This window comes from Pleurodeles waltl, chromosome 4_2, assembly GCF_031143425.1.
Source record: "Pleurodeles waltl isolate 20211129_DDA chromosome 4_2, aPleWal1.hap1.20221129, whole genome shotgun sequence".
NCBI lineage: Eukaryota > Metazoa > Chordata > Amphibia > Caudata > Salamandridae > Pleurodeles > Pleurodeles waltl.
This window is the reverse complement of record NC_090443.1, coordinates 576,305,720-576,328,523: the sequence shown is the minus strand read 5'-3', so window position 1 is coordinate 576,328,523 and position 22,804 is coordinate 576,305,720. Positions and strand designations below refer to the sequence as shown.

General features: G+C 43.0%; 1 protein-coding gene across 2 annotated transcripts in view; it reads right to left on the bottom strand.

The window, feature by feature from the left end:
- Positions 1–20,971, bottom strand: part of RWDD3 (RWD domain containing 3) — a 194,994-nt gene extending 174,023 nt beyond the window's left edge. Inside the window, exon 1 of one of the 2 annotated variants that reach the window (XM_069232133.1) lies at positions 20,900–20,971. The gene's annotated coding sequence lies outside the window, so the exon portion shown is untranslated. The remainder of the gene's footprint in view (positions 1–20,899) is intronic. The other variant, XM_069232132.1, reaches the window with a different exon arrangement.
- Positions 20,972–22,804: the final 1,833 nt, after the last annotated feature.

The window sequence follows — 22,804 nt, the reverse complement described above, 5'->3', positions numbered from 1 at the left end:
AGTTACTTTGCAATTTGATGTGATTACTTTTTTCCCCCAGCAGCAGTGGTATAGTTAGACAGCTTGGATTTAAACATTAATTTATGCACAAAAGTTGACTGCATGCCAATGTTTGTGTTTGTGTGTGTTTTTAAGCAGGACCTTTACAGTCTAATTGTCTTTTTTCCATGTAATAATCCTTTTACAAAGAACACTGTATGAGCAGCATTTCTTTTAATCACAAGTCTTTTTACATCTCATGATATTCTACTCCAAAGTCAATGACATAATTGTTCATGTAGGTAAGTATCCCTGCCTTTACTAAAAAGTTGCATGACTGCTATCACTAACATCTATTCTTGACTGTCTGGTATAACTTTTAGGCCTGGGCAAAATTGGGAAAAATTGTAATCACATAATAATAATTTGTGCAATTTTGGGAATTTCAAGTTACACGAAAGTCCTGAAATTACGCCATTGTACCATCTTGCAAAAGTATGTGCTGTTCACAGCAAAGTGTACTGCAAACACATGAAGCTAGGGATGTGCGATCACGCATAACAAAAGACTGATTGTTTTTAAGGTCCCTGAAAGTGGTGAAAACGGGATGGGGGGGAGGGGGTCCTGCTGCAACACAGCACACCGTTATAAAGCTGGCAGACAGGGCAGCAGCATGGTGTATGTCTTGTTAATCTGACAACAGACGTGATTGGGCCGAGTCACTGGAAAACAGGCTCTTCCAAATCACCGCTCGGATCTTTTGACTGCTCTCAATGAGAAGAAAAGGTAAACATTCCAGGTGGCCTGCAAAAGGTCATATGCACGGACACTTAACTGTTTTTATAAACGCTGCCTGGAAAATTAAACGAAGCGTTCCTCTTGTGCAGGCAGCAGTTGTGCTTGTATCAAGGCACAGTGACAGAAAAACGTATTGGAAATATTTTAAAGGAGATATTTACTTTTTGTTTTTAAATGGCTGAATTATTGAACTCTTTCTATTAACTAAATCGCGGCAGTAGCTGCTGCTTTCCTATATTGGCTTTACTAAATACTCATGGAGAGTGCACCTAGCCATTCCTTGTTCCTTCATTTCCCGTTAAGGAGGCTGAGAGTGCTGGTGAATGTTTTCTTGGCATTTTTCACATTTAAACAAACTTTAGATGGACTGAAACAGGTTACATAGAAAGGTATGCAGGGAAAAGGAGAAACAAGAGAAGTAAAAGTGAAAAAGAAATTAAGAAATTTAATATCCATAATGAGGGGAAAGACAAAGAAGGCGAAATTCTAAAGACGGGAAAAACCTATCTGCCAGGAATGGGAATGCCACATTTCGCTTACTAAGTGAAATCCCCCAAATTATGCCATTATGCCACTTTGCGTAATTATGCACCACTTGTGGGAAACATTTATCACAAATGAACAGGAAAAACAGGAGGTGAGTAGCTGCTCTTCACTGAGCTATTATTGTTTTGCACTATTTACACCACAAAATGCACGTCACATCAAACACAGATGAAGACACATTTTGCTCTAAATTATAAAGTCAGAAGACAGATTTGCATTTCATGTAATAATGTGTAATTTCACATATTTTTTATGACATTTCAAATAGTTACTTGTGAGAAATTTCCCCTAGTGATGGCAGAGATAGTGACAAACAGGACCTGGTGAGCAAAGAGGTAGGTGCAAAATGTAAGTTACGAGAAGCAGCAACTTAAGGGGGAAAGAAGCGTAGACAGGAAACAGAGGTGTGCGGGCCAATAAACTAACAGGGAGATCCAAGCCAGAGCCGAGCCCCAGTTCAGCTCTGGCTTTAACAACCCATGTCCGAGTTATTTGGGATGCACATCATGGAACAAACATAAAAATATAACAAAGTCTCTTAATATTTTTTTCGAAAGTTTACTTTTTAACACATAGAAGTGTTTCATCTTACATTGGATTATTTCATACTCTGCAAGGCTTTTATTAGACATGATAGTTTTTAAGCCTGAAATTAGAAACATTCCTGACTACCCTGCCAACAATGGCATTAGTCAAATATGAGGAAAGTCAGCTGTCATGTGCACCTACATATGGCATATTTTTATTATACATGGATCAACATTACAGTCTGATACACCAAGGAAAAGTGGATACATGGGGACCTCAAGCTGAGGCATAGCTGGTCATATAACTCGAGCCTTTAGTGGCTCGCTCACCTCTGTGAAACCTGCAGGACTATGAAGAACGGGCAAGGAAATAGGTGGATATGCAGAAGAGTCAGAACCACAAAAGAAGACGACAGGATGGCAGGAACTGTCAAGAAGAGATGGGTAGGTATAGAAAATGCAGCGACAGAGAGCAAATAACTGGGGAAAGGTCCACAGTTATAGAAAATACCAGGAGAGCAGAGGTAGCTAAGGAGCGATGGACAGATACAGAGAAAACATCAGGAGCCCAACGACACAGTCAAATTGATCTGTACCAGACATGAGTATTTAATCTAGTGCTGATTATTTTCTTTGCATATCAGTACTCGCTGCTAGACATTCATAATGGGGAAAAAACTGTGAACAGTAAAATGTTTTAAAGAAAAATAACACGACTGGACCTCCAAATCTGAATGATATCTAATAGCTGGAAGCTTCTGAGAACTGGAGTGGAAACATGAGATTTAAGGGAAAACACAGGATGAAGAAACTAAAGAGGAAAGATGGAGAGATAAGGGAACTCAAGAGCCCCAAATGTGGAGGAAAAGTGGTAAAGGCATGGCCTTGTATACTGACTGAACTGCCCCAGTATCTTTGAAGGGCTCAATTCTGCACCCAGTTCATAAAAATGTGGCAAAAGGAAACCCTGACAACTATAGACTAATTGCTCTTCTCGACTTTGATGCAAAATACTATTTTATGACCAAAGAAGGGTGAGAAACATAGAGGGAAATAGGAGCTCAAAGAACCAGCATGGCGTATATGTAAGAACAAAACATCAAATAGTGGTGCACTCACAGGGGAACACCCATACCCCTAACTGATTTAACAAGTAAAACAGAAAACAAACATTAACATATGAGGCACTCACTGAAGTATTGCATACAAGCAATAGTTAATATGAAAACTCAGTGAATTCAATCCTTTTGTAACCTATCAGGAAAAATGATAGTCACAATCACCTCACATAATATACATAATTTCTGAGAGCCCATTCAAAAAGAACAATACACGTATTGAGTCCTCCATGTGGTTCTTCAGTCTTTAAGATTTATTTCAACAGTATTGTACAGCTCATACTCCGTAAAGTGTCAGTGTTTCTTCAGCTCCATGTTTACAAGGTTGTTCCGACAAAGCAAAACAGCTAACACGTGTTTCGTCTTAGGGAAATACCCCTGCGACTTCCTCAGGTTAAAATTTTATCAAACAAAACCACATGAAAATGATGGTATCATCAGAAAATATATATGGATACCAACACCCAGTGGGAATGGATGACCACAATGGGAGAAATTGAATTTCAAAGTAAGAGAAACCCTAGAAAGTTTTTTTTTTTCAAATTATAAAGTTTGAAATACAAGTGAATGAAGTATAACAAAATACCTATACCTGTATACCAAAGTCCAACCGAAGCAACTCAAAGTAGACAAAATAATCCCAATTAACCCAGTGACATATCTATTTGTGCTAGACCAAAAACCCAAGCTTTGGAAAGAGCAAACAAAGCAAATTGAAAAAAAACATAATCAAATGTAAAATAAATAAAGATGCAGTAACATCAAAATTACCCCCTGTTGTCGACAAACTTGCTCATGTACAGTTAGTATAGAAAACAATCACCCATAATACCTGATAAACTCCAGACAAGTAACAGATTCTTAAATACGAAAATCCAGTATGCCGTTTTACATATGTGATGTGGTTATCGGCCAACAAAATCTGTGCCGGTTGCTCAAAATCTCAAACGCAAGACAATTGGCTAATCAACAAAAAGTTATAAGTAAAGAACATATGAAGCACCTCAGAACTATGACCGGCCAGTGCAAATGTGCAAGTCGTGGCCCAATTCAAATCATTAGAAGAACGTCTATTCCAAATTTTACTGTGCAGTGATACTGTTTTCTCACCTCAGTAATTGATGACGTCTAGTACGTAAACTCCAAATCAAGTCAGGATTGCGAGTACGCTAGCTATAGAGTGTTATGGAAGTGCTTTTATCTACACGTAATAGACATAAAGAGCGGACTATTGAAACTTGACAAAACATTCAAATCAAAGTAAAAGAAACCAAAAACGGACCAGAAACTCGAAAAATTGGGCGCCATATTGATGTTGCAACCACAGGCAGAGATTCACCATGCCGTCCTATGTGCCAGTCATGGCCCAATTCCAACCAATAGAAAAACGCCTTTTTAAGAGCCAAAATAGTATTGTGCAACTATAATTTGGTCTCACCTCAGTGACTAATGCCGTCTAGTGCGGAAACTCAATATCGAGTTGAGACTGCGAGTACGCTGAATAAAACAAGCTGCAGAAGTACTTTTATCCAGACGAAGTAGACATCAAAAGTGGACTAGTGAATCTGACAAAATATGAAATCAAAGCAAAAGAAACCACGAACGGACCAGATACTCGAGTCCCATTTTAGGTGCCATATTTATATCACAACCGCATATAAAAACTCCCCAAGCTGTCCTATAATGTATAAATGGTCGTACAGGGCGACACTTGCTTCCCATTGGTGGCATATAAATGTTACAAAATTATACCCCCATACTCCATATATCCACACAAGATCATGGCACAATATAACTAACGTTAGGAATAGACCTTTAAAAGCGAAATACACACTATCAATGATACTGCACTCGATACCGGAGTCTCGAAGTCATCAAACATAACAACAGAAAAGGGACATGAAGATGAGCTCATATAAAGGAACTATTAGTAGAATTGGAATGTCGTATCCCAGATCGCATAGGATGTTGAAAAAACCTATTGAGTCTATTATATGCGGTTGTTAATATCAATACGGCACCTAAAATGGGACTCAAGTATCTGGTCCATTCGTGGTTTCTTTTGCTTTGATTTAATATTTTGTCAGATCCACTAATCCACTTTTGATGTCTACTTCGTCTGGATAAAAGTACTTCTGCTGCTTGTTTTATTCAGTGTACTCGGGGTCTCAACTCGATATTGAGTTTCCGCTGGGGGTGTAAGAAAACACTAAGGGTGTCCAAGATACCCCACCCCAAGACCCTGAAAAGTAGGAGTAAAGTTACCCTATTACCCCAGAAAGACAGTAAAGTCGAGATAGGGGAATCTGCAAGGACCACAACTGACTGCGAAGCACTGAATATGGACTCCTGGACCTGTAAAGGAAGGGGACCAGGTCCAAGAGTCACGCAAGTGTCCGGGGGGGACAGGAGCCCACTAAACCCCGGATGAAGGTGCAAAAGGGCTGCCTCTGGGTGGAAGACACCGAAGATTCTTCAACAACGGAAGGTGCCAGGAACTTATCCTTTGGTCAGAAGATGTCCCACAGTGTGCTGGAGGATGCAGAGTTCTTTCCATGCAGAAAAACCGCAAACAAGCATTGCTAGCTGCAAGAGTCGCAGTTGAGGATTTTGGGTGCTGCTAGGGCCCAGGAAGGACCAGGAGGTCGCCCTTTGGAGGAGGAGACAGAGGGGGCACTCAGCAACACAGAGAACCCACGCAGACGTAGGCAGCACCCCCAGAAGCACCTGAAAAGGCACTTAGAAGATCTGAGGACGACGTTCGACTCAGAGCAACAAAAGGGGGTCCCACGACGTCGGAGTCGTCGAACTCAGCGAGTTGGGCAATGCAGGAGGGAGCGCTGGGGACCTGGGCTAAACTGTGCACAAAGGAAGTCTTGCAAAAGTGCACAGGAGCCCGAGCAGCTGCAGTTCACGCAGTACACAGGATTAATGTCTAGCGTGGGGAGGCAAGGACTTACCTCCACCAAATTGGGACAGAAGGGCCACTGGACTGTCGAAGACACGTGGACCCAGCTCCTGTGTTCCAGGGACCACGCTCGTCAGGATGAGAGGGGACCCAGAGGACCGGTGATGCAGAAGTTGGCAGGGGGAAGATTCAGTCGACCCACTGGAGATTTCTTCTTGGCTTCCAGTGCAGGGTGAAGGCAGACAGCCCTCAGAGCATGCACCACCAGGAAACAGTTGAGAAAGCCGGCAGTATGATGCGCTACAATGTTGCTGGTAGTCTTCTTGTTACTTTGTTGCGGTTTTGCAGGCGTCCTGGAGCAGTCAGCGGTCGATCCTTGGCAGAAGTCGAAGAAGGAAGTGCGGAGGAACTCTGGTGAGCTCTTGCATTCGTTATCTGATGAGATACCCACAGGAGAGACCCTAAATAGCCCTCAGAGGAGGATTGGCTACAGAGAAAGGTAAGCACCTATCAGGAGGGGTCTCTGACGTCACCTGCTGGCACTGGCCACTCAGAGCTGTCCATTGTGCCCTCACACCTCTGCATCCAAGATGGCAGAAGTCTGGGACACACTGGAGCAGCTTTAGGCACCTCCCATGTGAGGTGCTGGTCAGGGGAGTGGTCACTCTCCTTTCCTTTGTCCAGTTTTGCGCCAGAGCAGGGCTGGGGGGATCCCTGAACCAGTGTAGACTGGCTTATGCAAGGGGGGCACCATCTGTGCCCTTCAAAGCATTTCCAGAGGCCAGGACAGACTACTCCTCCCCAGGACCTTCACACCTATTTCCAAAGAGAGAGGGTGTAACAGCCTCTCTCAGAGGAAATCCTTTGTTCTGCCTTTCTGGGACTGGGCTGCTCAGGCCCCAGGGGGGCAGAAACCTGTCTGAGGGTTGGCAGCAGCAGTAGCTGCAGAGAAAACTCCAGAAAGTTAGTTTGGCAGTACCTGGGCTCTATGCTGGAGACCCTGAGAGGCATGGAATTGTCCCCCCAATACAAGAGTGGTATTGGGGTGACAATTCCACTATCCTAGACATGATACATGGCCATGTTCGGAGTTACCATGGTGATGCTACATATAGGTATTTACCTATATGTAGTGCACGCGTATAATGGTGTCCCCGCACTCACAAAGTCCGGGGAAATTGCCCTGAACAATGTGGGGGCACCTTGGCTAGTGCCGGTATGGTACCATACACTAGGGAATTATAAGGGTGTTCCAGTGTGCCAATCAGAATTGGTCAAATTAGTAACTAGCCCGCAGTGACATTTTTAAAAGCAGAGAGAGCATAAACACTGAGGTTCTGGTTAGCAGAGCCTCAGTGATACAGTTAAGCACCACACCGGGAACACTTTATGAGCACTGGGGTCCTGGCTAGCAGGATCCCAGTGACTCAGGCAAAAACAAACATACATACAAGTAAAAAATGGGGGTAACATGCCAGGCAAGATGGTACTTTCCTACAGTCCCTACTTCATCCTGCCTTTGAGGAGGCCGAAACAAAAGGCTCACTACGACCAATGCCCAACGAGATTATTATCTCGCTCACTCCTGAAACTGGCAGAGATTCCCTATATTGTGCAAACTTTCCTCTAATTTCACTAATCAATATTGATATCAAGGTCCTCATCAAAGATATAAGCAAATAAATTATGAATGGTGTTACTCTCATGGATTACTGAGTCACAAATAGGTTTCATGCTTTATCATACCTCCAGGAACCATATGTGTCACATCTACTCGGGACCATAAGAGACCTTCAAACAGTGACTCTGAGTCTTTCGTTGGATGTAGAGAAGACATTTGACCGGATGGATTGGAACTGACGTCAGAGAGCAGTTGGTACCTAGGCATGGTATCATTGTGATGTTTCTTGACTTCATGTCACTTTTTCACAAGCCCTTCCATAGGCTTCTTTTAACACTCTCTTCCTCACTTACTTCTTTCTCTATTCTAAAAAAGCTCCACGGTCACTATTGACACTTGAGAAAATGTAAATTAGATTCTACTAAAGAACACAGTGTGCTCAGAGGGGGCGGGGGGTCAACCCAGGATGTATTTTATCAGAAACTCACTCAATGGCTGTCACTTGGTTTATAATATTTTACACCTGTGTATGCACGAATACCACACACCGTTTGTTGTGTAAAATTAGAAATTCCACTTATGAACATCCTCCCATCTCCCACATAGGTGATATATTTTCTCTAATTAGACCCAGTGTCAAAAATCCACCTGAGGGCTCTTGAACTTTTAAGTTAACAATATACCACTTCTTTTCACTCTAATGCATTAAATGATTGACGGGTACTGTGACTTGCGATTAGGGACAGTCACAAGTGACTTAAAAACAGCTATATGAGCCTTCTTGTGGTTGCTAACTCTGGCAAGAAGCTAGTAACAGGAACCAGGCAGGTCCAACAAAACAGATACCTCACAAGGAAAGCAGTTTTCAGTTCCACAACCCATCATAGGGATCAATAGAGTGGTCCTGATGCAAGGGATACAGAATGCAGAAGAGGCTCAAGGATGCTGAAGATGTTGTACCTGTGTGAGGAGTTTTCTACTGCTACCCCCTAAGTCCTTGAGCAAGAGTGAGTGACTTTTGTCTCAGGGGCCGATGTCCTAGAAAAGTCATACTGAGGTCCCGCACAAAACCAGTTGTCATACGTCTACTGGTATCAGGTTACAGCAAAACCAGTGGTTGTTTTCAACTTGCAGCAGCTTCTTTGCTGGGTGACCAACTCGCACTCATGACTTTCCCAGGTCCAGCAGACTCAGGTGCAACGTTTGAGGGTCAGGACTCTCAGGCTGCACTTCGATGGTCCGCAGTGATCAGGTTTCTTGGTTCCGTTTGTTTTAGCTTTCCTGCCTCTGTGGCTGTAACATGAAGTCAGCCAACTGACTCTCGCACTCACCATCTGTGTCTGAGGCACGGGGTCAACTTTTCCGTGAGTGTGGCATTACGGGTACAGTCTTTTCCTTTTCTAGCCAAGGTTGAGCAGGTGCACTCCAGTCGTTGGTGCGGCTGGTCAAGGGAAAAGTAGGGCAGTCATTCTTTGGTCCTCTCTCCAGTTGAGACATGATCTGAGGTCTGGGTGCCACTTTTATGCCTGTTTAATTCCCTCATGCTGTGGTGACTTCCAGCTAATGGGATACTTGGTCTCCTCCTGCCTAGTGATAACTTCCTGCACCTCGCTGACACACAATGCACTATTCCTCTAACTCCCAACAAGGTAGAACCTTTTTCTTTGAGTGTGTAGCTCCCTTGCCCAACCAAATTGTGTGGATACCTGGGAGCTAGACTCCTCTTGAAAAAAACGGTTTGACAAAGGCTTCTCCATCTCTGCCGGAGATGCAGCTTATCAGCCTAAACAAAAGAGCAGCCCTTCTGTGTGTGATTACCATTTGCCCTTCAAAGGCATCTGCCTCTTTGCAACTAGCCTTTTGGGCTCACATGCACTTTTGACCATCCTGCCAGGAGGAGGTTACACCTCTTCCCATGACAGATACATTGTTTGGCTTCCTGAGAGTCATTCTCACCTTTCCACTGGTGGGCAGATGTCTGTCTCGAGGACGGAAGCTTGTGTACAACCCTAAACAGCTAGTAAAGACTTTGGGGGAAAAAGTGGCAACTTTTCCAAAGTTGCTCTTTGTTTCAAAGTCACACTAAATTCAACTTGAGCAACAAGTCAGGTTTAATGTAACAATTATTTTGCTATCTTAAAGTATCATATTTAGTAGTCCCATTAGGAAGTGACCACTACTGAATTGTCAGCGCTGGACTCCAGAGTCACCAATGGGGCTACTAGCCTTTCAACAGTAAGAAACAACAATGCAAGGCTTTTACTTTCTGGACATGTTAAGTTAACTAAACACATGTTAATCTTATTAATGTAATGCATCCTGCCTTTAGGTGTCTAAGTGTATCTTAAAAATCTGCTCTATATTTACAGATTGGTTTCGGATTTTTTTCCAGTCGAGTCTTTTACTTATTGTCCATATTGGTGCTCTGAAATGTTTAACACATGCTCCGCTAGTAAAGCCTGGCTGCTCTGTGCACTATGTACACTACCTGAACTGAGCTAGGGATTTATTAGTGGGAAACCAAGGACCTAGTTTGGGGAATTGTGAGAGTATCGCATAGTGAGACCCAAACAGCCTCACCACATAATACTCCACTTTCCTACCTTGGTGGCAGCGATCGGATCCTGAACTTGGGTTTCGCAGTGCCACAAGATCATATTTGACTTTTCTAATGAGAAATTCACAATAGAGATTAGACCTAAATCAATTTTTCAGATTTTTTCAAAAGTTTTTAAATTGGAATTAATAGGGCACTATGTAGATCCCCATTCAAAAAGTGCTCTAAAAGTTTAAGAAAGTAAGGCCAAAGTTTTTACTGCTTTTTCAGCAGTTTTAAAAAGGTTGCAACTTCTAAATAAAATAGTACACAATGGAGGCTGGCAAGGATCTAGACCTATCTGTCACCCCACCTCTAAAAATCAGTGATCTAAGAGTTTTGTGCAAAGTTAGTGGCATTGGCTATAGAGCTACAGCCAGAAGGGATGACCTTTAAAAAGGCCTCAGCTTCTATGAGAGAGAAATCTACAGAGGGAGGGCCACTCCTCAGAAAAAGACAGCCTAGAGAGGGAGGGCCACTCTTCAGAAGAAAACCTTGATGTAGGCGAGGAGAATGCCACAGCCCAAATTAAAGATGAGGGGAAGAAGATGCAGACCTAAACTCTCCACCCTTTCCTAGACCTACTTCACCAGCAGGAAGTGACAGCAGTCACTCTATTAGACCATCTACAGATAAGGTGGTAGTAAGCCGTGAGGAAGAGCTTGGTCTTCTCTCACTAGAGGAGAAAAGGATTGAACTTGAGGAAAGGGTACTATTCTTAGAAGAAAAAAGAATCAAGATGATTTTGAAGCCAAAGTCAATGGTGGCAGCAATGTTAATATGGAAGAAGATGAAATGTTTGACCGTAAGATATATACAAACACATCGTCCCCAATTTTAGTGATGGTGATGAAATTGATAAATAGTTTGCAACCATTGAGAGGGCCCGCAAAATGAGGAGGATAAGTCACCAACACTGGAGCTCTCTGTTGTGGGAGTTGTTCTCAGTGAAAGGGAGAGATAGACTTCTGACCCTTAATGAGGATGGGTCTTATCAGCATATGTGGGAGACCTTGATAGAAGAATATGGACTCACCACAGATGAATACAGAGTGAAGTTTAGGGACAACCAGGAAGGCCAATACCAGACCTGGGTGGACAATATAGACTCTTCAGTCCAGGCACTGGAAGCCTGGATAAAAGACAATGAGGGGGCCACTTAAGATTAAGTTATATAATTTAATTATGAAAGAGCACATTTTGACTGGTTGTACCACAGGGAAATTGTGTCAGAATCTGTTCTGTTCAAATTTATCTTCTCCCGGAGATCTGGGGAGAATAGCCAGGTGGGCAGAAAGCTGTCTGTGTGCTAGTGCCTTTGTGTGGCCACTGGACTATCTTGCCCACAGAGTGGCAACTTTGTAAAGGTTGCTCACCTTTAAATGTGATTTTAATTTGGCCATCAAGTTGCATTTAATGCCATGATTAATTTCATACCTTACATGACCTACTTTGGTAGTCCCAGTCAATAGTTAGCCGGGTTGGTATGCCACCCAGTAACTCTGTATTAGCCAATAGGGCTAGCAACCTTACCCACAGCAAAATTACAATTTAGATGTTTTGCTGCCACAGGACTCCATAGGCTTCTTTAGGGGAGACTTTTATGTAGTATTAAGGGTTAGGATGGCTTTGCCATAGGTTTAAATGGCAAAGACGAACTTGCAGTGAAAGCACTACCCTTCCAGTCTGCAGTGGCAGGCTGGGGGCCATTTTGTATCCTGTCACACGAAGGGTGTCACAAACAGTGCTGGAGCCCTGAGTGGACACTCTGTCTTACATGCCCAGAGTTCCCTGGGTACCATATATTAGGGACTTATAAGTAAGTCAGGCCTTGCCAATTGGATGTATCCAATGCAATTTGGCACTGAGGTCTGTGAATCATGCCTCAGTGCTCTGTCAGAGTCGAAAGCCAGCAGCTAGTAGCCCACATGGGGGCAGAAAAGGGTGGGCGGGGCAGAAAGCATGTTTCCTTACACTGATTCTTTCGACATGTGAACCAATAAGAAAATTGTCATAAAATCCAGTTTCATGAGTAATTCACACAGTGAATTATGTCTGATAGTAGCCCTGAAGGTGGGGTAAAGTCAACAGTATCTGATCCTTATTTCATTGTAAAACTAGAAATTCTACCCTAGTATGTTTACTATTCCATATACACTTCCTAAAAAGGGAGTCAACTTCTTCAAAATATAGGCTATATACTTTCACTGGAACAAAAAAAACACGAACAGCAACAGCCAACAACCACATGGGAATGCTAAGTTTTCTGTCCCAATGTTCCTGCGGCAGGCATATTGCCCAAAATACTCTTAATTATGCGAGTAGGTGTAATCATGTAATCTGCTGTAATTTTGCATCACAAGAGTAACACGGAATGACCAAATTACTCCAATTACTCCTGCATCAAGATTTCCCTCAGGCATAACTTGAACATCCCTGTACTCCTCATGTGTCAAGCCCTGTTTGGTAAAATATATGGCAAATAAAAAATGTTACATTTATAAATCCAAAAATTTTTATTAATATATTTTATAGTTCAATGATTAAAAAAAGTTGTATTTGTAATTTTTTAACAATAAATTATATATAAATTAATATTTTTAACAATGATAAATAATTTAGTTTATCATTATTTACTATGGGGATGTATTTTACATCCTTCCTACAATTATTTTCTATTGTAAGGTAAGGTGCAGTACTAGTCGTTGGCCATGTGTTGTGATGGATTTACTTCAGATCTGAACTGGCATAATTTACTACTTTCTTGGGACTCTTTTTGGCAGTAATAACTTTAGAATTACAGTTTATAAATGGCAATGAGCTTACTTGTTTGTGGGTGGGTGCATGTCCCTCCATAAGCCCCCGTCTCTCCCTCCACAAACCGCTCCTTACTCCTCTCTTGACTTCTCCCATTTAGTAGTATATATGACCCCATTTACAACCACTCCCTCTGTGCTCTCCTACATTTACTACTAAGTAGTAAGCTTACATGTTTGAGGCTCTCCCATAGAAAAGATAAATGAGGTGGAGTTTTACACTCACAGGTTTGAGAATAGCACTTTGTAGTATGCTAATAGTACTTTTGTAGTACAATTACACATACTACAAAATTATGTTTGTGAATAAGCCCCTTTTTATGTGGGGGCTTAAACATTCCAATAACCACACTTTAACTCTGTGGGATCTTCAACACTGCTATAACCACATACTATCCTTGTGGGGACTTGAACAGTCCTATAATGATAGAATATCTCTGTGGGGGTATGATCATCATTATCTCTGAACACTATCATTGTAGGACTTGAACATCCCTATAATCACAAATTACCTTTTTTTTGGACTTGAACACCACAATAATCATTGAGGGCCTGATTCACAAAGGTAAACATACACTTTTGTGTAAGTTTACGTTTGTTTTGACATCCACAAACTCCAATTTAATAGTAAGTTTACCTCTGAAGAGGATCACAGTTATACAGAGAATTCTGCACAAATAAAGATGAGCATTTCTTATCTTTTTCTGTGCTGAGTCTCTGCAGTCAAACTTATTACTAAATCAGAATTTGTGAATTCCAGAACAAACATGAACATACACAAAAGGGTAAATTTACATTTGTGAATCAGGTAGTCACTCTGTGGAAACTCAAACTTGCCTATATGCCAATCATAGTCTCTATTGGGACCTGAACAAGAGTAACTTCACACAGTGTGGAAACTTGAACATTATCTCCACACATCGCTGTGGGGACCTGAACATGAGTAACTTCACACACTATCTCTGTGGGACTTGAAAATCTCTATAATTACATACATTTTATGTAAGGCCTGTAAAAACACTTAAATCACACACTATTTATATGGAGACTTGAACATGCCAACATAAATACATTATCTCTGGAAATCAGGATTATGGGCCAGATATTCGAAATCACGGGTTTGCAATATTCTAATAGCGAATCTTAGCAATTCACTATTAAGAAATAACAAACTGTGATGTACAACAGTGTGTTTGACACTTTGCAATTCCCAGTAGGTCGCAAATAGACCAAATTTGCTGTCATGATTATCCAAGTGCTGATGTGCTCTGTATAAAAGAGTTGAATTTTGCAAATAGACAATCCATAATACAGTTGCGTGTACAGTGACAAATAAAGTGTAATAGTGCAGATCTTCTGTCATACACTCCGAAGCCAATGTGGGATACAGCAGCGGTGTGCCCTGATGCTGCCCTCCGTCCCAAAGTGGCGATGCACCGATATCAGGCAGTGTGCTATGTGTGAGATTATGCACAAAGTGCAAATATTTAGATAAGGGAACATAACTAGATGAGCTGGGGCAGATTTCCCATTTGGAGGGATAGAAAGCCGAAAGGATCAGCTTGCCTCTAGCAGACCACCATGAATATGGCACATTCCACAGTTTCTTGGCTTCTTGTTGAGGTCACTACTGACCATCTTCCTTGTCCCCTTTCTGGGTCAGACATTAACTTGACAAGGGCTTTAAAATACTTTAGGAATTGTTTCAATCGTATGATGAGCATAGTGTTCTTTGGATCTAAAGACTCTATTAACGCTGACCTGCAGGATAAAATCCCTAGTGCACTGAATTTGCTTTTCAACATGGTTTTCTGCTGGTAAGCTAGTTTGGGACAAATGCAAATGATATGCTGTAGGGTTTTGTCTGTCTGGTGACAAACAACATTCCCGGTACCCCCTTTGGCTTTCTTCCTTCTACTCTGGGATGAAATCCAGAGTCGGAAGATCACCTAGTCTCAGTAAAGGTAGTTTCTACTTGATCTTAAGGGAGTAGGTGTTCTCCAACAGGGCGCGCTCTTTTTCATTATTGTACGATTTCAGCACCAGCTATCGATTTGACTGTTGGGCATCTCTCCCTTGTCTTCCATCCACCTTTGCAACTTGATGGATTTGTTTACCGCCCTTCTGAATACTTTGCCGGACGGGTTTAAGTTCCATAGGCCACCTAAGCCAAGCTTACCTAGACTTCCTCTAAAGTTCATATTGTATTCTTCGTTCCCTCTTTGAAGATTGAGTTCCAACAAGCCAGGCCAATGAACCCTCTGGAGCTGATCTCAGCTGGAAGCAGCGTTTAACAAATGATGCCAGCCTAGAGAGGTACTGCTTTATCAAAGAAAACTCCCGCCTAATTTTAGCGGGTGATGCACATCTCAGTAACCGGAATACTTGTTTATAGGCCCCTGTCACAATTTTGTCCAAACCGCTGGAGTCCGCACCCATCGTTATTTCTCCTCTGTAACCGAGTGCTGGTATCAGTTTCTCCTTTATTACTGCAGCCAACGGCTGGAAGTTGTGCCCGCAAAGTGAGCTGCCCAACTTTGAGAAGGCACAGATGAGGGATTGCGTTCTTTCCTTGATCGCCTCACTGTGAGGGGTGAACGAGCCCCTTGAGTCTATCCTAACATCTAGATATACATATTCACAGGTCTCGTCGATCGATGCTCCCCTAAGATGCCAATCGCATTGATTGAAAAAGGTGGCAATTAAATGTGATGACTTTCAGCTCCTTACAGTTTCATCTCCAGCCTATTATCCTCTACATATGCTCCTAGGCAGTCCAGCAATCTCTGCAGGCCTATTTGGGTGTTACTAAGCAATAGCAGGTCATTTGCATACCGGATGATTGAGACTGGATGGCCCCCAAGGGTTGGGGCATGAGATGTCTGTCCATCTAACACAATGGAGAGATCCACGATGTATAGATTAAAAATAATGGGGGCTAAGACACACCATTGTTTTAGTACGGTTGGGGTTCTCAATTCCCTTGACAAGTGGGTGCCATCCAAAATCTTAATCTCAACCCAAGTGTCCGAATATAGAAGCATAATTGCACTTAGAAGGACAGGTGGGATACCCCACTGTTGGAGTTTTGCCCATAGCTTGCCGCATGGAACGCAGTCAAAAGCCACCTTAAAGTCAACAAAACACATATATAGTGATATACCAGTGGCCTTTGCTCTGTGAAGGCTGTGGACTATTGCCATGAGGCTGGTTAATGTACCTTGGTTCTTTGAGAAACCGGTCTGGTTTAGCAGGTGTCTCCTTGTGTCTGGTGCCCATGCTTCTAAATCTTGTAGCAGCAGAGTGGAAAAATAGTTAAGGTCCACATCCAGCAGCACCATTAAACAATAGTTACTTGGAGACGATGCAACACCTTCCTTGAAGATAAGGTGGATGATCAAGCCTTCCCAGCTTTTTGGGATAGCTCCTTGCACCAGGATGGTGTTGATCATCCTGGCTGGGAAACTGGCCCACCGAGTGGTGAAGTGCTTAAAGAGCGCTTGCTGGATACCGTTTGCACCAGGGGCCCAATCAGCCCGAGACTTTGCGATGATCCTGGTTATTTCTGTAGGCGTATATGCTAATTGGCCCTCAGGAAGGGTGGTACAGTCTTCCCCCTTATGCCACTCCAGGGAGGGTGTGTCATGAATACTCAGGTGCTCAATCCAAGTAGCCTCACTAATGTTTACATTGCCGGTTGCCCTAGGGCCTTTATCAATGTTACTGATCAGAGTCCAGAACTTCTTTGAGTCGTTTGTCTTTGAGGCATGCAAGAATTGGGCCCACAGAGCTACTTGCTTGGATCTTTTGAAAGCTCATATTTCTGTTTTCAGGAGTCTTCGCTCTGTCCGCAGAACCTCCAATAAATCCCTGTCCTCAAGGGAACACCACAATTGCCTAAGCATTCTGCCTACTTTTGCTCTTCTCAGGTGAATAAGCCTTGGGAGGTCTATGGTCTTATATTACCCGAGCAGACCTCCCTGGTTCATACATCTGACAGGGCATCTATTTGTCAGGATTTCTGTAAAGGTTTCCCAGACTGATGTCTGGTTGGCATCTGCTAGGGCCATAGACTCAAGGGTGCCCCACTGCTTAATCTGCCTGGTTCTTGCTCCAGCTAGAGGTCCACTTCATATGTTTTAGGCTGCTAGTGCAAACCTCTCCAGGGAGGGCTGTTACCTCCTTGTGTTTGCAAAGTGACCCCTATTAGGGCTACTTGTGGATGAAGGTCACTTTCTTTGGGGTGGGTTATTCTAAATTCCCTGGTAAAACACCGGGAGGTTTACCAATGTGTAATTCAGGTATGAAACCTACTTGCTGGATGCCCTAGTCCTTGTTGGCGGTCTGTCTCCAAGCTTGCGGCCATTCAGAGCAATAAGGCTAACTGACTTGCATGATTTTGCCAGTTTTTCTTCAATCTTATCCTGTCAATTATTGTACAGCATGTTCTGATCTGGGAGGGGCCCAATTATCTCTGCATGCTTCTCACTCGGATGGCAGACCAAATTACGGTTATAGTCCCCAGAGACTAGCCAGTATTATGGACAGGACCTATTTTTCAACTGAAACATATGTGAGCCAAACTTGTTTGCAGTTGTTGCTTTCTTCTTGGGATTGATGTACACATTCACAATTACCATGGGATTGTGCAAACGCTTAGCCCAACTATCAATTCATAGTGCCAGGAGCCAGGGTTTGTCAATGTTAAGATCTGTGATCTTTACTAACAAAATTGAGTTGACATAGGTTGACAGGCCGCCCTTTCCTCTACCAAAGAGTGTGCTCTTCTGAGCCAGCTTGCTATGTTCTGTGAAACCTATAAGCGGGACATAGGCCCAGGTTTCCTGTACCATTATTATATCAAATGTACGCAGAAAGCCCACAAAAGCAGGGTCTTCAATTTTTGCCTGCAGGCCCCACTTGTTCCAGGAGCAGGGGGTTAGGCCGCCCCAATCGATAGTGACCGGCTGTGGCGTAATTAAATCTGTACTAATTCCTGTACTGGTTACTGTATTAGACAGGGCTGCCGGCAGCCAAATCCAGCCATTGTCCAGTTCCTGCTGTGTAGTAATTCCTCACTGCCCACCCACGCTGGTTATTTTAATTGCTAAGTTAGAGTCCTTTAAGGCATTTGCTGGGTGTTCTGTGGGACGATGGCCCCCTCTGGCACCTTTCAATAGGTGTCTGAGATCTTAGCACAATGCCAATGCTCCATTAGCGGACAGATGTAACAATCCCCCTGAAGGACTTTCACCTTGATTCCCCAGGAACTCAGCAACTTTTTCCTTCCAACGATATGGGCGGAGAGATTTGAGGTAGAAAACGTGACAACCATGGGGACCAAAGTCAAAACCTAATGGTATGTGTATCCTCCATCACCCTGTGATCTAGGCAGAGTAGTAACTTTATTAGTTTTTAAACATTTGTTTGGCTGATTATGTCCTGTGGACCCCTGGATTTGAATTCTGGGATCCATATGAGCCGGCAGCCCAAGTCACTACCAACCATTGACATGCGGCTAGAGTCAAGCGGGCTTAACTTGCCGGATGGCGCTCCCTTTAACACAGGCATACTATGGGATGCTTTAAGGGGCTTCCTCCCGCCCTCTTCATCCAGGATGGCTATTTGCTTGCCAAGTGCCCCCACTTCCGGCACCGACAGTCTTATCCATAGTTGACAAGGGCCAGGTCCCGAGGGATACCAAGTCTGTGATGACTGAAGTTTGACTTGCCTCATCCTTGAGACTTCTGACAGGGTGTAGTATGTACTTTTACTTTTCATATTATCATTTCTTTATGGTTTGTGGTATTCCTGTTATTACTTAAACTGCTTTCCTTCATTACCTGTGTGTGTTCCATGCACGCTACTCCAATGGAATATTTATCCATTGGTTGTTGCTCCGTCTTCCTGAGTTGGGGTGGCTCTTGACGGAGTCGGCTGTTACCTCCGGATTGAGAAGCAGCTACATGCGTGGGTCCCTTGCTATAAGAATAAACTAATCGTCTGTATCCAAAGAAACTCGACTCTTCGTTTTTATTGAGAGTGCTCCTCTACATAGGGCCGCCATCCTTGTGGACCTCCATCTCTTGCAGGTTGATTTGCTGCAGCTCGAGTAAATTTCTACTCAGATGGCAGCTTTCTGACCATGAATGGCTGCGACACCCCACACTGTGGAAATTGCCAGATGCCCTCCTAGTGACCACAAATCACACTAGGGAATGTCAAATCTTGCTCAAGCTTGCCAACTTACCATTGGTAAACTGCGCACAAGAAAAAAACTCCACCACACAGTGGTAAGTGGAATTTGGCCAGACCTCTACATTAATAACAGAAAGTGGCTAAAATTCCGCCAACTCCACCTGCGGAATGGAATTTATCACCCACCCTCAATTTTAAGAAGCGGTTCAATTTGTGTTCAGAAACGGTTATGGTTCAGATTGTAAGACAACCTGCAGAAAGACTTATTATTGTGTAATGAGCTCTAGTCGAGCAAAAAATAAACACTCTGTCATGTCTTGCATTTGCTTATTACCGTTCATTTCTGTGAACCATAATTCATACGCACTGTAAAGCTTGTTCTTCCTTTCATTGTTCAAACCTCAGTTTTCTTTCTGCTCCATGACCTGCCTTCACTGGCAAAGCATACTTCAAAGTCCAAATTCCTCAGCAATATCGCTACGGTTGAACGGGTGATTCATTTTATTATTAGAGGTGAGTAGTAAGGTCACAAATATTAGCAACAGTCTTTAAACATATATTGCTGGTTCCGCGCAAAATAGACGGTTACCATTCTAGGCAATACTGAATACCAAAATCATAGAACCTACTGATCATTGCAATTCTAGACACCAAAGATCAATTAACTCCTTATTAAATGAAGCAGTAAAATTCCCGAAATTGGAGAGAGTAAAACATTGTAGACGCTACGGCTACCCTCCAAGTTAGGGTCGCCACCTTTCTCAGAGAAATTTTTTTTGTAATTTTTATGGACGAGCTCAAAGCACTCCGTCCATTCTGTAATCTCTCTTTGGGCTTCAAACCACGCCCATGTCACATCAGTCACTTACATTGGTTCGTGGGCTTGCCTTTTAAAATCTGCTTGCTTTCATTTGTGAAAGGCATGCATACGTCATGCCTTTTCTGGTGTTTAACCCACCTACACACCACAGGTAAACTACTAAAAACATACGAGGCTCGATGTTTTCAGCCTGGTGTCCTGACTACTTTATCTGTTTATTTTCCACGCAGCGCAATCGTGCTGCATTTTACATAGTGCAATTGCGCTGCGTTTTTTTTCTTTACAACGCTAATAGCTCTAACTCGAGCAAATGCAAGACCCTTTGCATTGAAAATGCTTGTTTATGTTTTATTGTAGCGGAAGTGCCCAGGAGGTGGCACTTGAATAACAGTTTGATTCTGTTTATTTTGACACTAAAATATGTCTGGGTTTGCCTTAAAAGTAATATTATGCACCTCTACAGTACTTTTGATAGAGTTTCATCTTTTGCTATAAAGGCGCAATGGGGAAAAAAATAACGGATTTGTATTACTTTTCTGTTTTTTTCTTGTTTTTTTTTTTACTTGTCTAAACGTCAAAATATCAATGAGATCACCAACAAAAAATTGTCAGGTGGCTACCGTACTCCAAGGCTTGGTGATGACAGACAGCCCTTACAGAGTAACTTCACTACATTACAGGCTAACTCGAGGTCACTAAAGAAAGCAGTACTCGAGCATTCACAGCTGTTCAGGGGTTTTTAACACCATTAAGTTTCACGAACGTCAACGTAACAATGTTAAACACATACATGATGTTCTCCCAACTCGAGGTGAGGCGAAGTGTCAACAAAAATGTCACATCTACGCAAGCCGAAAGATCGAACATTCTACATAAGAAACACTAATACAAATACAGCAGGTCTACACGCACCCTCCCCCTCGACCGGCTTAAAGAGAGCATTAAACCACAAGATGCGGGCGAGCAAACTACCTTCCCTAAGCGGCGGAGGGGTAGGCAGGCAGCAGTACTGGACTTGAAGCTAAAAAGCTGATCACCTAAAATACTCGAGAGGGAGGGGCGAAGGGGTCAAACAGTATACGTACATACGACGGAATAGCCGGGTGACTCTCCGCAACGAAATGCGCCATAAAAGCTGCTTATGTTGGCCGGCTCAGCTTTGGGCTTTATGGGGTGCAGGTCTTGCAGCGGCCCCACATTGTCGGGGTGGGGAGCAGGAAGTGAGTATAAAGCCAGCGTGCCGAAACACTATGATCAATGAGCAATTTACTAGTTTTTTCTCACCCAATCAGCAGACAAACATAGTTCCCAACCTAAAATCAGTAACAAGCACTAGCAAAGCCAATACGTCGCGCCAGATCTAATGGCGGTGTCTCTCCCTCTTAAAATAAAAAAAGTGCCGGTACTCAGTACCGGCCCATTTAAAGCACTGCCGGCATTTTTTAACAGTGTTTATGCAGCACAGACTCAGCTCAAGGGCACTGACGCGCTCACATGAGCTTAAAGTCACATTAATTTTTGTGTTTTTTTAGGCACAGGAGATGAGGTGATGTGCCCAGAATCAAAAGATGTTGAGCTGATGCGCTGGAAATGGAACCTGGTTCCCCAGTTTCAAGGTCAACAGCTCTGGCCATTACAACCTCCCCCGGCTACAGCATAATCATTTTGCAGAGTGAGTGCTGTTACATTCATAGCCCTTGCGGTTAAGGGTGTAATCTGGTGTTAATTGATAGCAGGTGATGAGACGCATGGTGGAAGTGTTTAAAAGTTGCCTTCATGCAACACCCCACCCTCTTCCTATATGCTGCTTTCCTAGGAACTGTTGTCAAAGGGGCGCAGCCTTCTGCAGTGAGCAGATGCAATCTAGCCAAAGGAGGGAGCAACTATTCATCCCATCTCTCCGTACAGAGGCTTTAATGTGGACGTGACATTCAGGACTACACCTTTAGTAACCTCTTTTCCGGTTAATTTGTTCGTGTTTTGCCAGATTTCAAATACCCACTGACTCCTGAAAAGGTGGAGAGGAGGGTGGTGCTGAGGATATTTCACTAAAAGGTTTTTTTAACATAACAATTGCTTAGAGATTAAAGATGTTTGGGAGAAAACCCATCACAATATTTCTGATAGCTTAACAGAAAAAGAGAGAGAAATCACCTGGATGAGCTCTATTCCAAGTCATACACGTGTGCTTGAAAGGAGTTTCCTTAGAACTTCTGTGGAGAATCGTGCAAGGGTGAGAAAGCAAGTGCTTTCTAAATTAAAGAAACTCAAATATAGGATGAAACACTGAGGAGCATCTCCTAACAAGCATTTGCAATGCAATGGGTCTTGCATTGGCGTAAATTAGAACTATTGGCGTTGTAAATTCATAGCTGGACTTTTCTTGCCACATAAATTGTTCATACCGGACTCATAATTTGGTCTTTTCCTACATATAATTCCAGTGGCCTTCCATATAGCTAAAGCGCTTCCATTTATCTTCTTCCTGTATCTGCAGCCAAAAATGATGTTGCCATTTAGCATCTTAATTTAAACCTGCCATGCTAATTCCAATAGAATACTACTTTCACCACCCTAGCATCAGAGTTGCTGGCTTGCTAACACAATCTCCCCTAAAAAAAAGACACAAGAGAGGATCCCCCTCAAAATAGACAGCAGCTCCAAGGTCGGCAGCTCAGGCCATTGAGCCACATCCTCGCATCTACACCCCATCCTGATCTATTGACATTAACAAAGCAGTTTGCGCCTCTCTCGCTCACTTCTAGGCACTGATAATAAAGCAAGCACACACATGTGCAGTGGCTTTTCCGTCGGTAACTACGAAAATACTTTTCTTTCCGTGTACACTAAATGAAATGCTAATACGTGCATACCACT